Source organism: Protopterus annectens, chromosome 14.part0 (assembly GCF_019279795.1).
Source record: "Protopterus annectens isolate FY-2018-M chromosome 14.part0, PAN1.0, whole genome shotgun sequence".
Classification (NCBI taxonomy): Eukaryota; Metazoa; Chordata; order Ceratodontiformes; family Protopteridae; genus Protopterus; species Protopterus annectens.
Genome location: NC_056748.1, coordinates 662,306,554 through 662,322,648, shown reverse-complemented (window position 1 = coordinate 662,322,648; position 16,095 = coordinate 662,306,554). Strand labels below are relative to the sequence as shown.

At 40.8% G+C, this 16,095-nt stretch overlaps 1 pseudogene; it reads left to right on the top strand.

Moving 5' to 3' along the window:
- Positions 1 to 2,834: 2,834 nt before the first annotated feature.
- The window catches only part of LOC122788716, a 46,535-nt pseudogene continuing 33,274 nt past the window's right edge, over positions 2,835 to 16,095 (top strand).

Here is a 16,095-nt window from a genome sequence, read left to right as displayed (position 1 = left end):
TGGTCAGCCCTTATGCAGAGGGATTACTGTTGTAGAATGTGGTTGTGTGGCACAGAGCCTTACTGGAGACGGTGGTTGAAAGGTGACTGCAGTGGTCCATTTGGTTATGTTTCATGATATTCAGGAGGTATGCTGGAATATTATCGGGGCCTATCAATACAGTGTTCTTGGCCTTGGAGAGTGCATTTATTACTTGAGAGGTGGCCAGGATGGGAGGGGGGTGTAAATTGAAGTTGAATTTGTTGGTCAGTAGATTTTCTATATTTTATACCTGTGTGTAGGTGACTCCATTTACTATTAGATTTCTGCAGTGTTGTGCATTACCTTTGAGGTTGCGGGACATAGCTAAAGAAAGCCTTATAATTGTCCTTGTTGTAGGAGGGTATTCTTACCATAAACCTGGCATTCATAGACTTGATTTGTTCTCTGAGCTGCTTTAAATTGATGAGGGAGTTTTTATCCTCTTCGGTATTACATTTCCTAATTTTTGCCATGATTTTTTTTCCTTTTGATGTAAAACCTATTTATGTTAGGATTCTATCCAAGTGACTTGTTTTTTTTTCAGGTCGTTCTGAAATTATTTCTTGTGGGCACAACTGCCTCAATGCTTCTATTACCATGATTGTACAGAGTTTCTGTGAACAATTCTGCATAAGCAGCTGTGTTCTCAGGATTTGGTGGAGCATGGAATTTTTCCAGTTTATCACTTAATAATAGGAAATTTGCCTTAGAATAGTACATAACTGTAATGGAGTTGGCTGGTTTCATGGATTTTATTTTTATTTCAAAGGAGACAGCTTTATGTTCTGACCTTACCAGAGAGAATGTTACACTAGGGGAGGTGCTGCATTCCCCCATGTGTGTGAGGAACAGGTCCAGTATGTTTGGAATATGCTTATAATTTGCTTTTTAAGAATGCCCAAGAGGATACAAAGTCCCTTATCAATCTAAACAAACCATATAACTCTGAGAACAAATCAAGTTTAGCAAAGCCAAGTGTGAGGTAAGAACAGACTTCCAGGCCAGGGACAACTGTAGGTGTTTGTGTTTACAAAATTGAAGTGACTTTGGGCCTGTATGTTAAGGATTGTGTATGAATTCCAGTTTATACTGTGGTAGTTAGTCACCCATGAATATGATATTGGGTTGAATGGTGAGTGTCCCGAGTATGTCTAAGTATGAGTTACAAGTTTTCTTGGCAATAGAAGGGGGGGCCTTTTTCTTTCAAGGATATGATGATGTAGGACTTTATCTATAGTAAAGTGTACATGGAAAAGCTTAAGTGCATCATTGTGTTTGACCAGCCTTCAGGTGAGCCTGCTTTTGATGAAAAAATATATATATTTTCAGTGGTAAGCCCCACCACCTCAATCTTATATGCACCACCTCCTCCGTTACACAGTATTGAGCAAAGGAGAAGTTCCTCAAAACTGCACAGGGCAGTTGAGACATCACTGTTTTTCATCAAGCATGATTAAAAAATGATTTCTGATGGTGTGATCATTGTGGAAACACAGAACAGCTTCTAGACTCTCCTGAGAGACTTGATTTCTAGTAAAAAAAAATATCTGTCTTATGGAAGTTGTTCAGCTTGCAGTATGCCTAGAATTTACTTTAAAGAATGCAGGTTTGTCTTGCTTCATTTGCGTAAAATGTAATGTTTTAAGTACCTTTATGACTTCCTCTCCTGTGACATAATAACACATTGTACATTGGAGTCCTTCTGAATCTTTCCAAAGGCCACTCACAATGATGTAAATTAGAAAATGTAAAATCCAGAACCTTCAATTTTCAGATAGACTTCTGTACAATTTCAGAGACATTGGTGTCTCTAGGGTTATTATCCGAAGACAAAAATTGAACAAATGAAGCAGAAGTACATTTTTAGTGAAGAATGAAAACAATAATAGTGTGTGAGCTTTTTTTATTAACTGCCTGTGACATGAATCTATTTTTTGGATAAAATTTCAATGAAATTATGAAAAACGAGACTAATGGCCATACTAGAAGAATGAATCGTGTTTGGTCATACAATTTGTGATCATTCTTACTGTTCACCAAGGTCATAGTCCATTTTGCATAAGCTTCAAATAAAATGAGTATTGCAGCAGGAACATTGCAACAAGTCAAAAGTCAGAAAAAATCAGAAGTACAGCATCTAAGTACTCCTAAATGCCTTCTACTGTTGATACCATTGCAGATCAGGAAAAAAATGCCTTCATACTACTACATATTTCAGGATAGCTAAGTATGAAGCATATAGACAGCAAAGCATTGCTTTCACTTCAGCATTTTACTAACAACTTAAGTACCAGTGCCTATTATGTAACTAATTCCTAGACTGTGCTATCTTAAAGTTACAGAACTACTTACGTACATAGTGTATGACAATAGCAGCAATGCTAAATTTACTCAAGGTGTACCTGTGAATGCTGTCCTGGGACTGTGTGTATTCTGCATTGGACTGTTATTCTGTTTTATGCTGGGTCCTCCTTCCTTCTGCCCACTCTTTATGTCAATAGAATCTGAGTGTATTTGACCTTAAATTTGATAAAGCAGGTGTAGTAAGAAGTGGTAGATGAATGAATTTGAGGGTGGGGGTGGGTGCAGGTAAGAAAGATTTGCCTAAGTTTATCATCAAACCTACAGTTGGTAATGTGGTTTTGTGATGCTTTCCTGTAGGAGATTAAACTAAATCTATGGATGAAAAGCTGCATGCTAAGAAAACAAAATTATGAAGTACATGTCTCATCCTTGTGTACCAAGGGTCATGCAATGATGTGGGTGATTTGGTTTGCTTTTTCTGTGTTATATTTATGAAAAATATGTAGGCCATGTTCAGTTCTAGTGTGAAAATTGTGAAGCCTAATGGCAAAAAAAAAAAAATGGGTTGAATTTGAATCTCTCATCCCCTGGAGATGGAGATGAATTCTAACTTGAAAGCTGAGTTGAGGGAATTGAACATCACAGCCACTAAGGAAATTGAAGATGATAGTACCAGAGAGGCAGTCATCATCTTTGTTCAAGTTCCACATCTGAAGTCATTTCAGAAAACCCACGTGAGCCTTGTCCAAGAATTGGAAAAAGTAGTCCAGTGCAAGCTGTAATGGGATCTCCACTCTGGGCCAGTAACCAATGAACCTCAGTCCTCACCACTGACACCAGTGATAGACTGTCACTAAGAACAGGAATGGATTTACACAGTATTTTAAAGTGCAGCTTTCTGAATCGAGCATAGTTTTCCCCAAGAGCACACTGGGAACGCACTCCAGACCTGAGACTGGACTCTGTCTCTCCAGATCTCAGACAAGACTCACTTTGGAGAACTGTGTCCCAGTTCCATGTAGCTGACCCACCCACAACTGTGTATTTGATTACACACACACACACACACACACACACACACACACACACACACACACACACACACACACACACACACACACACACCTGAAAAAGGCTGGTACTGATTTAATAGCTGTTCCCCTTCTGCCCAGACTATAAGGTAACCATGCTGCCACCAGTCAACCACTCTAAGGTGCTTACAAGGGTATCCAGTTATACTGAGTAAAGCAATACTAATATAAATGGTAGAGTGTAAGCAAAGCAGCAAGCTTTTTGGTGTGGTCAAGGTGTCACTAAAATAAGCACAAGTACTCTCAAGATGTTAAAAGTATGCTGTAAAAGACCAGCCACAATGAAAGGTATAAAATATTTAATAATAAATAATAAACTAGAAAACATGAGAATACTAAGTATTTAAGTACAATAAATTCCAGAGTTTCAGTCACAGGAGAAATAAAAATAACACAGCTGGACAGATTCAACAGATGCCGAAAAAACTTATTTAACTAATCTCACTGTATTTCCTGATTGTCTAAGGGATAATTGTTCCCTAGCTAGCTTAATACAGCAAGGCAAGATTAGATATTGAGATGCTTGCTTCCATAAGGCAAGGTTATGAGCTTCCAACTAAAACCGAACTGAACCGACTGAACTGTGATAACTGACATAGATACTGTATCAGGTTTCAAAGAAAACAAAACAAACTGATGTGAGTTCCATCCTCTCAGTACTGGTTGTAGAATGATATCACATTTGGTCACCTGACTCTAGTACAATGTACACACTCAGAGCTTTGCTAAGAGCTGTTGCAGTATCTGAAAGTTGTAGAACAATTTCAAAACTTCTACTCTTCCCTTGCAGAATTCTTTGTTTAAACATATACATTTAATCAGTTATAATACTGTTGATACATTTTTCAGCAGAACCCTGTGTGCAAATTAGTGTGATAGTCAAATGACACAAAATTGTTAACAAAAGTCCAACTAACTATGCAGGCATATCTTATACATGCACTGCCCTATTTTCCCTGGCACAGATGGCAATACGTCACATCTCCCCCCTTTGAAGACTCAAGCTAGTTTTTCAAATCACCTTGGAAAAGCATTGCTTGGGAGAAATAAACCTGTTTGAGAACACTTTAACCTATACCCCGTCTTGAGAGTCTATCTGTATTGACATTGCTGACCCCACTACAGTGCTGTGCTGTGATGTCATTTCATATGCCTGCAACCCTAGACTTCACCTTTGGTATTTTGCTGGCTGTCTCTGTACAGACATGTTAAAGGATTATGGTCTGTAACCACAGTGAATTTCCTTCCATACAGATAAGGCTGCAGTTTCTGCAGTGCCCATACTATGGCTAGACATTCTTTTTATACAGCTGCACAATGGTCCTCCCTGCTTTACAGTCTACAGCTGAGATACACAACTGGATGCTCTTCTCCGTCTGAGGAAATCTATATGAGTACAGCTCCCCATCCCATGGTTTGAAGCATCCACTTGCACAATAAATTCTTTACTGTAATCTGGACTGGCTAATACAGGTGGTCCTCCCAAAGCTTCTTTAAGCTTGTGGAATGCCTGCTCACAGGCTGGGGTCAACACTACTATATCTGGCCAGGTTTTTCCTTGTCAAGTCTGTGAGGGGAGTAGTTATTGCACTATAATTGGGAACAAACCTTCTATAATACCCTGCTGTCCCCAAGAATACCTTCACCTGCTTTTTGGTAACAGAGGCAGGCCATGCCTGAACATCTTCCACTTTGGCAGGTTCTGGCCTAATCTTACCACTCCCCACTTTGTCCCAGGTAGTAGACCTCTGTCATAGCCACCTGTCACTTACTGGGCTTAATGGTCAACCTTGCCATTTGCAGTCTGCCCAGGACCTCCCTGACATGGTGAGGGTTCATCATGTTAATAAAGTACAATTTGGACCCCTGCCTACTGTCTAGCAGGTTTACCATGTAATTAACATTACTGACCTTCCTTACCACTTCAAAGGGTCCCTTCCTGGCTGTCTGCAGCTTATTGTGTCTGACAGGAATGAGCACCATAACCTGCTGTTCCACAGCATACTCTCAGGCTTGAGCATTCCTGTCATCCCAGAGCTTTTTCTGTTGGGATTCTGCCAGGTTCTCCTGGGCCAAGCTCATGAGCTCCCTAAGCCTTGTCTTGAGGTTTAGGATATATTCCACCACAGACTCCTTGTGGGATTTATACTCACCCTTCCACTCATTACAAATCAAATCTAAAGGACCCCCTCACTCTATGCCCGTACAGCAACTCAAAGGGTGAAACACCTGTGGCTTTCTGGGGTACCTCTCTATATGCAAACAGCAGATGGGGCAAATATTTGCCCCATTCTCTCCTAAACTGGTCTCAAATGCCCATAGCATGGTCTTTAGTCTAGAGTTTTACCTCTCCACAAGAACATTAGTCAGGGGATGGTAGGGGGTTGTCTTTTGGTACTTCAGCCCCACAGTGCTTTCACAGACAAGCCAGCAGGTCTGACATGAAGTTACTATTCTCTTGGTAAATGTACCCTGCTGAAAATCCAAAGCATTTGACACCTTCGCTGCCTCGATGGAGGACAGAGCCACCACTTCAAGATATCTAGTAGCATAATTTACTATCACCAGGATATACTTTTTTCCCTGTGGAACTTGGGGTACACAGAGCCCCCAAAATATTCATAGCTACCCTCTGTAATGGCTTCTTAATCACAGGCTAAGGCATCAACAGAGCTTTGACCTTGTCCCCTGCCTTGCCTACCTTTTGGCACTGCTCACTGGTGCTGCAGTACCCTGTTACATCCTTTGCAATCCCAGGCCTATAAAAGTTCTGCATAATACTTCTCTTGGTGTGCTTTATGCCCTTATGACCTGCAAAAGAAATATCATGGGCTATGGCTAGAAGTGCTAGATGGTAGGCTCTGGGCACTACCAGGTGCTGTATTACTTCACCCTCTAACCATCCCTCAGGGTTCCATTCTCTATACAGTAAACCTTTGTTCCAGTATACAGACTCCCCTTTTCCTTGAAAATCAGCTTCCTCCTTCGCTACCTCCCTCAAGCCTTGTAAGGTAGGTTCCAAAAGCTGAGCCTATCTAAACTGTGCCTTTTTGACTCCTCCCAGCTCCCCTTCCACAGGAAGCCTAGTATCTTCTGATAGTGGTGCCTCACTGTCAGCCTGGATACTACCACTCACATCCTGTCCTTGCAGTCACCCTGTTCATGGGCACATCAGTACCTACCAGCAGTTGTGGCTCACTTTCAGGCTCACTGCTACAGGGTAGCTCGCTCCCTGATATAGTCACATCACCAGCCCCAGCTTCAAATGTGGGGTCTGTCTGGGTCTCCCCAGCCTACCAGACCTACCTGACTGCATGTAACTGCATGCACATATGATACTGCATTACCAAAATCATTTCCTATCAAGACATCTGCAGCAATATCCTCAAACACAGCTACCTGCTTGCTTTCTTTTCTACCCACCCAGTCAAGGTGAACCCTAGCCAAAGGTATTTGGAATGGGATCCCTCCAAAGCTTTGACTGGAGTGGACTGCCCAAACAGCACTGCTCCTGTTTAATCACTGCTGGCTTCACAATAGTTATGTCAGAGGCTGTCTCTCTCTTAGTGGCCTGTCTTTCATACACTAAGATAGGATACAAATTCCGGTAATCATTTGATATCCCTGTTGCCTCCAGACAATTTACTACTGGCACACTGTTATTCCCACTTGCTGGCTCCCTCACCTTTTGTTCCCCACTTTGCTTTAGTGAACATTTGTATGTTACATGGCCCCTTTGGTTACATTTAAAACATCTAAGCCATGAACCTGAACTAGTGAATTCCCCTGTTACTGGTAGACTCTGTTGGGGTGATTTAGGCTGCACACCATGGGTTCCTTTATATCCATGTGCAGCACTGGGTATCACCTTCTTGTGTAGTGATACCCTGTTTGCTAAACAGAGATCCCATTTTCTCTCTTGCTCATCTGCAGATTTACACTCCTGGTCTGCCAACCAGATTCTCATGTCTTCAGGAAAAGTACTAAGGGCTTGTTCCCTCACCAAAAGGTCTGCCTGTCTTTCAAAAGTAGTGACCTGACATCCCATCTATAAAAATAAGTATTTAACTCAGCAATTTGATCACATATACCTTCATTTGCCTTGTGTTTATTCTAATGAAACTTTATGTAAGCTTCAAGTGTTAACTTATAATAGTTCAATAAACATTGTTTTACTCTTTCAAAGATTAAACAATTAGTATTAGACAATTTAGAAACAGCAGTTACAGCTTTACCATGGAGTAAAGGAGTTGGGAACCATACCAGAGCTCTTGATCACATTATGCTATTTACATACTCTTTAAATATATGAGAGAAACTATCAAAGTCATCTCCCTCTGCAAATTGTGGAAAAGTTACTGACTTTCATTGCTTCTGAGGTTCAGTTATTCCCTACCCATTAGCTCCATGGCCCAGATGAAGAGTCAACATCTACATCTCGTGTTGTCACTGCTTCACTGTTTCTTCAGCCTCCAATCACCGCAGTCTCTCATTTTGTTAGATCTCCAAATGTTTATCCTCCAGTTCATGCTGACTCTGCTTCTCCTTTTCTACAGTCTCCCAACGTCACAGTTTCTTTTCAGTCTCCGAACATTTGGCCTCCAGTTCATGTTGAAGCTGCTTTTCCTTTTCTTCAGCCTCATGTTGACACTGCTTCTCCTTTTCTTCAGCTTCCAAACATTTGGGCTCCAGTTCAAGTCTCTTTAACTCCAGAGGGATTTTTAAGTCCTCTGAGGAAAACGTGAATTGTCCTGTTTCTGAAGACTGCACATCTCCATCACCAGATGGTTGTCCTCCTGACACTGGTCCACACTGCAGCTGTGATTAAAGCTGAAATCATTTAATCTTTAGTCGAGTTTGCATGCACCAGTCCTTTGGCTTCACACACCTTGACCAACTGGTTCTTTGTCAGCTGTTAGCATCTTTGCCTGCTTTCCTTGACTAAACTAACAAAAAAGAACAAAACTGTTGTGAAAATGAAACTGTGTATGTTTAACTTGTGGCTGTTGAGAGTACACACACCATCAGTGAGAACTGCCCACAGGCTACTGAAGTTCAATTAATATCCCACCACTGCCACCAATATGTGATGGCGTCTCTACTCTGGGCCAATAATCAAGGAGCATCAATCGTCACCACTGACACTGGTGAGAGATGGTCACTAAGAACAGGAATGGATTTAAAGAGTATTTTAAAATGCAGTTCTGTGCATCAAGCACAATTCCCCCACATGCATACAGGGAACATGCTCCAGACCTGGGACTGGACTATCCATCTCTCCAGATCCCAAACAAGACTCACGTTGGAGCATTGTGTCCCATTTCCAAGTAGCTGACAAACCCACACATAGGTATTTCATTTTCACACACTCCTGGGAAAGGCTGGCACAGATTTGCTAGCTTGTACCCCTTTTGTCCAGACTATAAGGTGACCACGCTGCCACCAGTCAACCACTCTAAGCCTGTTACAAAGGTATCCAAATATATTGAGTAAAACAATACTAATATAAATGGTAGAGTGTAATCAAAGCAGCAAGGCTTTTTGGAATGGCTAAGGCATCACTAAAATAAGCACAAATACTCTCAAGATGTTAAAAGTATTCTCTAAAAGACTAATCACAATGAAAAGTGTAACACTATTTAATAATTAATAATAAAATATAAAACATGAGAATATTAAATATTTAAGTACAATAATCATTAGAGTTTCAGTCACAGGAGAAATAAACATAACACAGTTGGACATATTAAAATAGATGCAGAAAAACACTACTTAACTAATGTCACTGTATTTCCTGACTGTGTAAAGAACAACTGTTCCCTAGCTAACTTAATTATTACAGCAAGGCAAAATTAGATGCTGAGATGTTTGCTTCCACAAGGCAAGGTGATGAGCTTCCAACTAAAACTCAACTGAACTGTGATAACTGACCTAGATCTTTATATCAGGTGACAAAGAAAACAAAACAAGCTACTGTGAGAGTTCCATCCTCTCAGTGCTGGTTATAGAATGATGTCACATTTGATTACCTGACTCTGGTACAATACACACTCAGACCTTTTCTAATATCTATTGTAGTATCTGAAAGCTAGAGAAGAATCTCAAAAACTTCTACTATTCCCTTTCAGAATTCTTTGTTTAAATATATATATTTAATCAGTTATAACACTGTTGATGCATTTTTCAACACAAGCCTTTGTACAAATCAGTGTGATAGTCAAATGACACAAAATTCTTTACAAAACTCCAGCTAACTATGCTGCCATATGTTACACATGCACCACCCTATTCTAACTGGCACAGATGGCAGTACCTCACATTGTCACACAAGTATGTAGTGTTCCTCATGCAGAGGACAATTCTGCCAAAACCAAGTAGTAAAAGTCATACAAAAATCAAACAAAGGCATCCTAATAGCTACACGCTAACAACTATGCATGATGACATTTGAAAAGATTTGGAAATTGTGAGGAAAATAATATGTTTGAAGTTGGATGACACCAGACATGTTAATGTCCACTTGAACAAGGCACAGTAGTATAATAACAGAACATAAGGTTGAGACATTTTCTGGTGTGTACAAGAAACTCACAGGCAAGGATGTCATTTTCAGCAATGCACACACACAGACACACACACACACACACACACACACACACACACACACACACACACACACACACACACACACACACTGCATTCAGTTATGCAGTTCTTGTTTTGTACATTAGTTAAGGTGTCCGAGAAGGCTGAAGACAGCTGCTAATGGGTGCTGTGCTGGTACTCCTTTTAAGATATTGTCCTACTGCTTGCTGAAATATCAAAATTTGCATGTGCAGGTTACTTAATTGGAGCTTGACTTGTGGATATGCAGCAGCCCCATCAAGGCGGGGGTCTGAGATTGTTCTGTATGCCAGACAGAGGTCACGTCTGAGGAGTCTGTATGAGACTGAGTAGAGGGACAGGGCTTTTACCCTATCTATGCAGGGTAGATGTTTGAGGACCTGGGTTCTCCTGATGAGCCTCTGTGGTCTCTCCAGCTGTTGCATTTGTTTTGTGAGGTGCATTCTGAAAGGGGCATTGTACTCAATAATGGGACTTTTAAGGAAAGAATACAGGGATGTTATGACCTCCTTGTCCCTAGATGAGATACCCTTACTGATGAGATGGGCCATGTAGAAAGCTTTCTCTACAATGCAGGCAATATGGTGGTCAAAAGTCAGTTGGCTATCAACTTGGGTGCCCAAGTCCCTCACGACTAATTGCATGCTTAGGACCTTGTTATTAATGTGATAATTTGTAGGAGTGTCACTCTCCCCAAAGAGGATGATGATGATACATTTTTTTGTCATTCAGTTTGAGGCCATGTTTTTGGCACTAGTCATTTGTTTGGGTGAGTCCCTCTTGGAGGATGTCCACATCACTAGGGGAATTGATGATGGCACCCAGCTTGCGATCATCTGCAAACCAGTGGTTTTGTTCTGCACCTCAGAAAAGTATATCCCAAAATAACAGAGGTTTAAAGACAGATCCCTGGGGTACACCGCTTGTTACGGGTCTACTATTTGAGGTAACTTCCCCTATTTTTGACTAGGTGGGTTCTATCAGTGAGCCAGTTTGCCACCCATCTGGTAACATGTGGATTAATGCCTAGTTGAGAGAGTTTATCTATTATTCCTGAGTGGGGAATAGTATCTAAGGCTTTGGCCATGGCAAGGTAGGAGGTGTGCACCATCTTCCCCTTTTCCATGGCTTTGATGACTGTCTCAAAGAAGTTGACCAAGTTTAAAAGGAATGATCTCCCCTTGATGAAACCAAACTGTGTGGGATCTAGTGTTTGGAGGTTGCCAATCTCCTTGTTAATGAACTCCATGGCAATCTGTTCCATGGCCTTGCAGATGAGACTACTTAGGCTGATGGGTTTATAATTTCCTGGCTTGGTGAATGCTCTACCTTTGTACAAAGGAGTGACAGTTGCTGTCCTCCACTCAGCTGGGATGAAGCTGGTACTCAGGCTTTGGTTGTGTAGTGTGCCTAATGGTGCTGCAAGTTCCTGCCTGCCTGCGTTCATGTAGGATGCAGCCTGGGATGTTATCAGGTCCCATGGAGGCTGTATTTTTTGCCTTTGAGAGAGCAGTGATGACTTGCTCCCTAGAAATAAGGGGAGGGAGGCAGGTGCTGGGGATGCCCTGATTTACCAATTGGAGGACAGAGCAGTGGTGTTTTCACTGAACCTGTTTGCCGTGAGGTCGGCTATCTCTGTGGCTTTTGTGTATGTGGTGTCCTTGACCACCAGTTCTGTGCAGAGCTGAGTGCTGCCTTTGAGTTTGAGTTTGTGGACATATGCAAAGAAGGCCTTGTGATTGTCTTTAGCAGATGTGGCCAGTTTTGACTGTTTGCTTTGGGGGATTTCACTACTGCTCTTATTTGCTTGCTCGGCCTAAGGAGAGATTGCTTCCAATTAGGCACATTCTCCTTCCTTCTTGGTCCTGGACAGCAATTTTTACTTTTATTATAAGTTTATTTATTGCAGATGTCCACCAGACAAGTTTATTTATCCTTGAGGAGGAGGATTTTGTCCTGTCGAGTATTCCTGATTTCATGCAAATATATACAGTACTTTGATGTAGCTTTAGACATGTGTGCCAGTTCCTATGGAGGGGGAGGGGGCTGTGAAGCTGTTTATACCTTCCCTCAGGAGGTTGTAATCAGCTTTGGTGAAGTATTTTTGTTTGACCCAAGCTGGGGGAGGTTGAGGGAGATTGTGACTTCGAAAGTTACCACTTTGTGGTCAGATCTTACCAGGGAGGATGGCACTGTAGGAATGCTGCAGTGGTTAGTCATGTTGGTTAATACCAAGCCCAAGATATTATCACTTCTTGTGTGGGTGTCAACCAACTGGTCCAAGGAATTTGCATCAATGAAATCAAGAAATCTCTGGGGATTTGTGCTTTCGCATTGGTAGTTTTTCCAATCTATGGCTGGATAGTTAGTCACCCAGGATCAGGGTAAAGGGTTGAATCTTGATAGATTCAAAGAGGTCCAGATAGGCAGAGTGGGCATCTTGAGTCAAAGTTGATGGCCTGTAACTAGCTATGATTTGAATAGGGGTCTTGTCAACAGTTAACTGTACCTGGAGTGTCTTCTGTGCATCATACTGTTTGACCAGCCTGGAGGTGAGTGTGTCTTTAATGAATATTGCAACTCCACCTCCCTTTGCTTTGCTGCCCACAGTTTGGGGTCTGAATGTATGACAGAGAGCTCTCTGCAGCATTGAACCAGGTTTCCATGACTGCACAAATGTCAGCATCTTCCAGGGTTAAGAATGCTTACGAGTGACATTTCATGTTTAGACTTCTAGCGCTTAGCAGCATGACCTTTAATTTGCATTTTGATGTAATTTTTATGTTGGTAGTTTTGAACTCATGGCATTGCCTAAAAAGGCACTATCTGGGAGGTAAGAGCCTTTGCCAGAAGCCTAAAGCCCAAGGGAGATGGATGCAGGCCATCTCTGGCAAAACATTGTGGTCTGTCGATCATGTCTTCCCAGGCTGTCAGGTACTGGATCCCCTTGGAATGACACCAGAAACTAAGCCAATTGTTAAAGTCAATAATTTTCTGTTTGTATTGAGACATCATTCTGGGTGATGGTAGCATACTGCTTAAGGCTAGGAACATACCTACCTGGGACAAATATTCAGTGGGCTTGATCATGTCTCTTTTCATATAGTTCAGTGAGGTATGTGTCAAGTCATTCACGCCAACATGGATTATGAGAGAGTCATAACAGTACCTATTGATGAGAGACTTGAGTGCATGGGTGATATGATGGATTTTGGCACCTGACAAACCACTAACTGTGACCTTCTCTTTATCCATCATGGGGAGAGGCACATCTGTGTGTCTCACAATGGAGTCTCCCATGACTAATATGTTGGGTTTGTGTTTAGACCTTAGTGGCTGTGAGACTCTGGTGTGTGGACTGTGTGTGGTGTGGTGGGCAGTGGAGTTTGCGTATGTTTTGGCCTCAGATGTCTCTTTTGTGTGGGGTTGTTCTTGATGAGGACCTCCGCATATATGGGTGTGTGTTGTGTAGGTATGGGTGGTGTTTGGGGTGTAGTGTTTGTTGACATCCCTCTCAGTGCTAGATATACTGGCTTATGAGGGAGAGAACATAGACACTTGGTTCTTAATGTAATTACATCTCTCACAAATTGTGTTCCTAGGTGGTTGTAGTAGAGGGTTGTCCATGTACATGAAGCAGTTGCTATAGTGTCTCAGGATGCCCATTTCAACAAGACTGGCAGGAGAAACCATAGGAAATTGTCCATCCATGTTTGTCAGAATCTGAGGGAGAGAGGCCAGAGAGAGCTAAGGGGGTAAAGGCTGCAAGGTCTAAGAGGAGTACTATTAGGTGATAACACACATGCTACAAAGGGAAAATTTGTAGCTGGAATACCTTGTAATGGGTTTTAAACAGTGCAGTTGCAGTGCATGACATGCAAACAAGCTCAAACACTGGGTTTAAATACTACAAAAATACAAGATTCTAGTAACACAGAAATCTATCCAATCCTGCTAGTCCCTGCTTTCTTTACCAATCAGCTTGTGCCAGACAAGGTCCAGGCAGTCCTACTACTCTTACTAACAGAGAAGATAGGCCCATACCAACACAAGATGACTGTCAGAAACACAGAAGGCAGACACAAGATGGCTGCCAGAAACACAGAAGGCAAAAATAAATTACTCTGGCTGCAGCAAACCTGTATCAGACTATGATATTCCATTTAAGAGTTAAGAATACAGCAAAACTCACAAAAAAGCACAGATTAAACACAGACAAAAACAGAACTCACAGTATGAAAAAATATAGTTAAACAGTAATGAAATGCAGTAAAATGATGTTAAACAGTAATGACTTGCAGCAACTAATGACATAGAGTTAACTAATGAAATGCAGTCAATCAATAAATTGCTTTAAAACGGTGCAAATGTGATAAATTAGCTCACAATCGTAACAGTAAAAACAGCTAAAATAAAGCAGCAATTCAGTAGAATGCTGTCATCAATTTAATCAGGCTACTGACAAGCAGTAACAAATGAGGCAAACTAAATGCAGTTGAACACCTAAGCACAATTAGCAAAATGAAGTAGAAAGAGGCACAATATATATTTTTTCTAAACAGGTCACTGCTTCACATGAAAACATTTTGGCTAAAGGCCTTTCATCTGTGCCTGTGAGGAGAGTGGACTTGACAAAAACTACTATTGATTTAAAACTGCACGGAAATTAAACCTGGCACTTTGCTTCAATCGTAATGGAACATTTAGTAATAGCAATTGCCTGCGTAGACCTAGTGTATTTATTCCCCTTTTACAAGAAAGAGTGCAGGTTTTTGAAAAGTTGTGTGAACGTAATATCCAGTATCTCTTAAATGCAACATGTGAGGTTAAGTTTAATAATTTAAATAATAGTGAGAGAAAGTTGTTGCATGAGATTACCAAGGATTCCAGTATACTTGTTATGAAGCCTAATAAAGGGGGAGGGTTTGTTATTATGGACCAGGTGGATTACCTCAACTGTATGAATATACTCTTACTTAATGAGACTTGTGAGAAAGTTTCTAGAAATGAAATTCACATGGCTTATTCCAGGATTGACAATTTATTGCACAGCATGTTATTTCAGGGGCAAATCAGTAAAAGTGATTTTGACTTTATGCATAACATAGGCCTTTTACAGCCCATCCTCCTTTTCACCCGTTTGTGGATGCCTCACGTTATAAGAACTACTTTATAGCCAAGTTTTTGGATGGTATTTTGAAGGAAGGTATTAGTAATATTGTACAGGTCTGTAAAGATTCATGGCATTTTTGAGGCTCTTTAATGGTATTAAATTTTCTCCAGACATCATTTTTGTAACTATTGATATACATAGTTTTTTTACAGCCATTCCACATGAATTGGGCTTAAAATGGTTTGAGAAACAACTATTGGGTGTACTAACCTAGGAACTAGCAAAGTAGATGCTATGGTTGCATTGATGAAAATAGTACTAAAAATAATTTTGTACATTTTGAATGTCAGTTTTACAGGCAAACTGCTGGTGTGGCCATGGGCGCTGGATTCGCCCCCTTGTTTGCAAATTATGTTATGGCAGAGTAGGAAGATCAATATTTGCTCACCAGTAACTACAAAGAGAGCTGGATTCTCTATACCAGATTTTTGGATGACATTTTTATTTTATGGAATGACACTAAAGAAAGGTTGGAGGAATTTCTTAATTATATTAGCAACACTACACAGTTTTTCTCTTTCTTCTCAAATTTTTATAGATAAGAATTACTTTTCTGGATGTAGAGATCAGTAAGCATGTTATCAATCACAAGTTTACTTCCAGTATTTATCATAAACCAACGTTTTCGAACTCACACCTTCATTTTTCTAGTTGGCATCCAAAACATCAGAAAAAATCAATAGTTAAAGGCCATTTAGATTGGCCAGGATGGTTTCTGAACTAAAGTCTTTTTATTATGAGTGTGATGTACTTATTAAATGATATACGTCAGGAAGTAGTGAATAGAGAAATGGGATTTTACCTACCCATTTTGAATAACACTAGTAATATAGATATGGAGATGGTAAAATGCTCCATAGGAACTCAGGACATGAACAAGAG